Genomic DNA, 6,318 nt, shown 5'->3' on the forward strand with positions numbered 1-6,318 from the left:
CAACGCCACCTCAACACCTCCCAAGTACCCGCCCACTCTCTGTTCCTATGGTTCCTATGGCTTTGATTGGATACTGTAAACTACTTGCGAGAAGGCCGGCTGGGATGTCTATTGGCTCATACCGCATGTCAATAACGTCTGCTTTGCCAACTTGCACCGCCCTCCAGTTCGTCCTCGTGTGTCTATAGGCTACTGTATCCGTCTGCGAGCTCTGATTGGTCGGCCGAGCCAGCTGTTAGTGGTTCATTCACCATTTTGTGACTGTAGTGGAAAAGGGACGCGGATAGTTTTTTTAATCCCTGTCTGAGTTCCTGCGGCTAGAGAGAGATGTTTTAACTGCGGAACTACAAAGTTGAATCCCCGATAGGCAAGATCTGTGGACGGCCGTTGGATGCTACTAATAATCGCGCAAGACACCCCCGGCTGCAATTTGCACAGCGAATTTTTCGGTTGCCACCTATTTCTGCATTTGGGTGAGTTGTGATTGCTAAAGGACTTGATCGACTAACTATCGATATCGATTGCGTGTGTACACGTCAGGGGAAAGGAAAACACCTCACCAAAGGCCACGGGGAAGGAAAACGAGCAAGGGAGGGGGTTGGGGATATGCATTTTAAACTTTGTTCAGTGTTTAAAGGCAGTGCCGAATGCGAGTTTTTCAGGTTGAGGATTTTTTCTTTTCACCATCCCGCATGTCTTGTGCAACTTGTGACACGCACACACACATATAGCGTGGTTATTGCACGCTGGCTACTCAAGCTTAGCTGGAAGCACTGCGCGATTGCACCCCCGACTCGGGGCTGTCTGCACTATTACTATGCAGAAACGTAATGGCGCCAGCGGAATTGCAAGCGAACGCCGCCTGTCCGACGTGCAGGTACCCCCGGCTCGGAGCGTCATCGACGGCAGTCTCATGACCTATTCCGGATCGGTGCGCAACATCATTTGCAACTTTACTACGTGCACGCGCTGTGCCGAGTACAAATCCGCTGGGAACTGTTTTGTGCAAACTAAATCAAGTTGTTAAAAAAAATCGATGGGAGTAGCCGGTTGTTATGTATTTAAACATGTTCCCTATTCTCTTACAAGGTATTTGCGCTGGAGATGCGATCGTGTAAAACGCTGAACCTTCCTGGATTTCCCCAGACACAGCACTGCTCTCGTGACATTGTGAGGCACTAGTACTACGGCGGTGCGCGTTCTGACGCCTCCGTTGTGGATTAAAACTGTCTTGCCATCAGTATCATTTACTTTCAATGGCAACATCTGTACATAGCAGATGACCTCAAAGGTCTTCGGAAATGATCGTGAAGCAGCGTCTTTCAAACACTTTTAACCCGGCCTATAAAAGAAAAAGTATCCCTCTGAAGACGTCAGCATGCATTTAAGATTTTCTTTCACAGCATGTCAGGTGCATGTAAATATGCACCCTGAAATTCATGCATTCTGCAGTTATTAGTGTTATCCATGATGATGGCTTGTTCTGCTTGCATTAAGAGGCACTGAGCAATTATTTTCATCACCATGTACAGTTTTTCACTCTGTGCAGCTTCACTAATGGAAGGGGGCCCCCCGGTCCCTTTAGCCCTCTGCACCTTCCTGCCCCTGTGGGATTAGAAACCGATACGTGTCCGTCTTCGACAGCCGCTGTCGAGTCACGGTGGTGGGGAGAGACGTCGTTGAAAGTGCAGGCGGCTCTGCTGCTCAGTTACGTCACACGCAGTCCATACAGCCTCTGTGTCTGTCCACACTCCTCCGTGGGTGACGCGTGCTTAAAAAAGGAAACACAAATGCAGCATGCTAAAAAACACTCCAGAGGCTGTGCCGCTTCAGAGAGGTGGTACAAAGAGCACTGAGAAGTCTGGAAGCCGATTTGCCCAAAACATCAGATGTTTGGCCTCTGCCATAGTGTGTGCTTACTCACTCCTGAGTTGCCTGCATGGTTTTTTTTTTTTATTGTCGTTGCACATACATGGAGACATCAGCATCCGGGTGGCCTGGTTTCAGTCTACCATGGGGGGGCTACAGATGGGGACAGGTGGGGGAGCAGAGGCCCGGAGACGGGGATTTGTGGAAGGGTGTCATAGGGCATCTGTGCAGCCCTGATGCAGTGCCACCGCCGGTGGTGCAGACCTGCGTCCTGCTGACTTCCCTAGAACACGGGTTCGGCGACGGCGATCAGCTGCACTGCGATTTGCGCCCCCGCCCCACCCCCGGACGCCAATGCACGGGCGCCGCACACACTCTGCCCCTTTTCTACGCAACTACCCGATATGCCAACATAGGTTTTGATGTTGTGGAGCACAGGGTGGAGCGTTCATGATTTCTCAAACATCCCGGTGTTTCTAGTGTGCATGCGTGTGTGTGTGTGTGTGTGTCTGAGACAGTGCACTGTCACACTCATTCTTCGGCTCAGAGTGCTGGTGATGTGGCTGGTTGGCACGGTGGTATCACAGTTCTGTGAACATGTTCATATGTCAGGTTGAACCATTCTAGTATTTGTGAAATGTTTTAGTCAGAACAATCTCTAAAGGAAATCTTAGCATGTGTGCTCTGTGCCCTGGCTTGCATAGTTTAAAAAAAAATGCAGAGTGTGTGTGTGTGTGTGTGTGTGTGTGTGTGAGAGAGAGAGAGAGAGAGAGAGAGAGAGAGAGAGAGAGAGAGAGAGAGAGAGGCGGGGGGTATTACTGCACCATGCTGTAGTATCACTAGCCTTGTGTAAGAGTTATGAAAAGTTTTACAATATTAGGCCTTTGTCAGAATAAGCCTCCCATGCCAGATAAACACAGGCTACTAGTATATACGGAAGTTTGTTAAACAGCATATTTTAACTTTTTAGTTATTAACCTTATGCATATTATTGAGTAACTACTGTGAATTATTCAGTAACTACAAGCTCATACTGCAAGTACGTAGTTACAAGACTGAGGAATGAGTTTTGATCCACTGGCAGGTTCTTGGAGTTTAAAAAGCTTGTTATTTTAATCTTCAAGTAGCATAGACAGTTTTTTTTTTTAATGTTTTCGGTGGGGGGGGGGGGGGGGGGGGGGTGAGCAAGCTTGGTTAGTGAGGAGGTAAGAAGAGAAAACCCATAGCTTCAGTCTCCGTGTAGCTTAGACCTCTCCATAATCACCTTATGTCTGGTTAGTCTTTACTTAAAGTGCTTTTAATGCTGAACACAGTGATCACAAAAGCGATGGATTATTAGCATTATAATTTGTCTATGATCTGTCCTGTCTGCTGTGTGTGTGTGTGTGTGTGTGTGTGTGTGTGTGTGAGAGTGTGTGTTGTGGAGATGTGTATTTAGCTCTTTGTGGAGAGTAATCATCCCTATTATGATATAAAACCCAACATTTTAATATTAACGGAATAACTGACTGGTTCTATTGAGGAAAAAGACTTTTTATAAAGATTGTAGCTTTTTTCTTGAGAAACTAGAAAAGTCCTAATATTTCCTTTTGGTTACTGAGGTTAAGACTGGGGTAAGAGTTAGGTGTTGGTATAGCATTATTTAGTTACAGCCAATGAAAATACACCGCAAAGGTTGTAACAGAAGACTGCCTGTAAGTGTGTGTGTGTGTGTGTGTGTGTGTGTGTGTGTGTGTGTGCTGATACTATCGTTTGCTCATAAGGCTGAGGTCAGGGATTTTTATATGTGTAGGTTTTCCATAAGCTTAGAGTCGCGTGGTATTCGGCGTATGAAGCACACAGCTTGTGCTGTCTGTCAAGTTCCTGATAAAAGCGCATCCTGTTGTAGTCATCACTGGACAGATCTGACCTGGCATCAGCTGGTTAGTACAAAACAGTCTTTGTGTCACTTTATCATCATAATGTGTAGAACAATATGTATTGTTACACATTCATAATAGAAATTACAAAGTGGAATTTGCTAATATACCGTATGGTTTACCTAAACAATAAGAATAATTTGTTACAAATGTTAATCTATGTGGTAAAAATGCTATGAATTTAAATCTATACTCTATAATCTTTATGTTTAAATATTATATTTATATTTTATATTGTTCTTCGGACACTCAAGAGATACTGGGCTTAGTCTATCATTCAAATGATTACATGTCATGCAAGTTCATGCAGCAGTTAGACTCCCAGATGCCGTGTGGAGATGATAGGAGGCCTAACCATGAATGTGCCTTTGATCTGCTTGTTTCTCTCGTCAGTGGGGAGTGAGGTATTCCCTCACCCCTCTATTAGAAACACCTAACTTGCATCCACACCGCCCTTATACAGAGCTGTCTGTCGTCGTGCACGGTGGGTCAGATTTGGACCACTACTGACCAGATCTGATTGAACTGGTAGGCTGCCCCCCGTGCCACAGTGATTCTGACGTGGTGATGGCAGGGTTGTGCGTGTTGTGCTGCAGTGCTGCTTAAGTCTTTACACGTGGTAGTGTCACTGCTGGCTGGACAAAAAGATCTAGCCAGCAGCAGGCCTGTGGTGAGGAACTGACCACTGCTAGAGGGTTGGAGAACAGCTAACTGACCACTATTACAGGGCTGGAGAACAGCTCACTGACCACTAATAAAAGGCTGGAGAACAGCTCACTGACCACTGTTAAAAGGCTGGAGAAGAGCTCACTGACCACTGTTAAAGGGCTGGAGAACAGCTAACTGACCGCTGCTAAACGGCTGTGTTCCATTTGTCTTAAAGACAGGCCTATAGCTTTTAACTGTTCACCTAAGGACTAGAGTTATTCTTTGCTATTGTAATTATGTGGATGTATTATATGTTGTTTTTTAATGGCTAGAATATTATAGATATTATAATAATATAATAATAGTATATGCTTTTTTATGTTGCTGACTTCATAACTGGAATGAGACTGTATACTCAGAGCACTGAAAGACATGCAGAATTTTTAAAAGTGTTAATATGACAATTGACACTGTTGACTACAGTGAATGTTTTGTGTTGGTTCCATGACTATTTGATATGTTTAGAGAGCTTTCCAAGAATAAATAACATGTGACTGGTTAGCTTGTTTCAAATTTTTCTCTTTTCTAACCAATTCTAATTTCTAATTTTGCTCTTTTGAAAAAAAAAAAAATCCTTAAATGAACAACCTAAAAATCAGAATATTAGTATTTATTACAAAATTTATATATATATATATATATATATATATATATATATATATATATATATATATATATATATATATATATATATATATATAACCTCTAAAGCTGTAACACCATTAAAAAGCTTTAAAATAAAAAAGGATCTTGTGTTAACTACAGTTAAAAAGTACAATCTGCTGTACCGTATCTTTCTTGGACATCTTGTTTTTGGATTTTTTAGTATTATGCAGTGTGTTCCAGTGGATCCTCAGTACAGGCCTTCATTTTATGCTGGTCATATCCTGCAGTTTGCAGTTCACTTCTGCTAATGGAGCAGAGGTCTGTGCGAACGAACCTCATTTGAACCAGCTGAGTACAACATACATGTGTTATCCATGTCTTAAATATACATACACAACATACATGTGTTATCCATGTCTTCAATATACATACACAACATACATGTGTTACCCATGTCTTCTGAATATATACATAACACACGTGTTATCCGTGTCTTCAATATACATACACAACATACATGTTATCCATGTCTTCAGTATACATACACAACATACATGTGTTATCCGTGTCTTCAGTATACATACACAACATACATGTGTTATCCGTGTCTTCAGTATACATACACAACATACGTGTGTTATCCGTGTCTTCAGTATACATACACAACATACATGTTATCCATGTCTTCAGTATACATACACAACATACATGTGTTATCCGTGTCTTCAGTATACATACACAACATACATGTGTTATCCGTGTCTTCAGTATACATACACAACATACATGTGTTATCCGTGTCTTCAGTATACATACACAACATACATGTGCTATCTGTGTCTTCAGTATACATACACAACATACGTGTGTTATCCATGTCTTCAGTATACATACACAACATACATGTGCTATCCGTGTCTTCATGCTTAAGGCTTAAGCACTGGACAGCTACAGTGAGAGCTGGGACAGAATGTGCATACCAGAGAGATATGCTACATCTGTGTAAAACAGAGAGCTAAGACCGTTATCGTTGTTTATTCTCCTCTGACGGACGTGTGAGTTTTGCGTTTTTGACTTGTGTTTGTGTAGTAAACAGCAGGTTAAGTCTCAGTGGAGTTTTAACTACTGGGACAAAGAAGTCTAATTTTAACTCTAACACCATACATATTCTGAAACTGCAAACATATAAACTGAGCTGTGGTGGTATGCAAATAAG

At 42.7% G+C, this 6,318-nt stretch overlaps 1 protein-coding gene across 6 annotated transcripts in view; it reads left to right on the forward strand.

Moving 5' to 3' along the window:
* The first annotated feature begins 271 nt into the window (after window positions 1-271).
* cicb (capicua transcriptional repressor b) overlaps window positions 272-6,318 on the forward strand; it is a 43,752-nt gene continuing 37,705 nt past the window's right edge. For 5 of the 6 annotated variants that reach the window (XM_027019478.3, XM_027019481.3, XM_027019480.3 and 2 more), the window contains exon 1: window positions 273-473. The gene's annotated coding sequence lies outside the window, so the exon portion shown is untranslated. Of the gene's footprint in view, window positions 474-6,318 lie in introns of all 6 variants that reach the window. The other variant, XM_027019483.3, reaches the window with a different exon arrangement.

The sequence above is a fragment of the Electrophorus electricus genome, chromosome 14 (assembly GCF_041902795.1).
Source record: "Electrophorus electricus isolate QZ-2024a chromosome 14, ASM4190279v1, whole genome shotgun sequence".
Lineage (NCBI taxonomy): Eukaryota > Metazoa > Chordata > Actinopteri > Gymnotiformes > Gymnotidae > Electrophorus > Electrophorus electricus.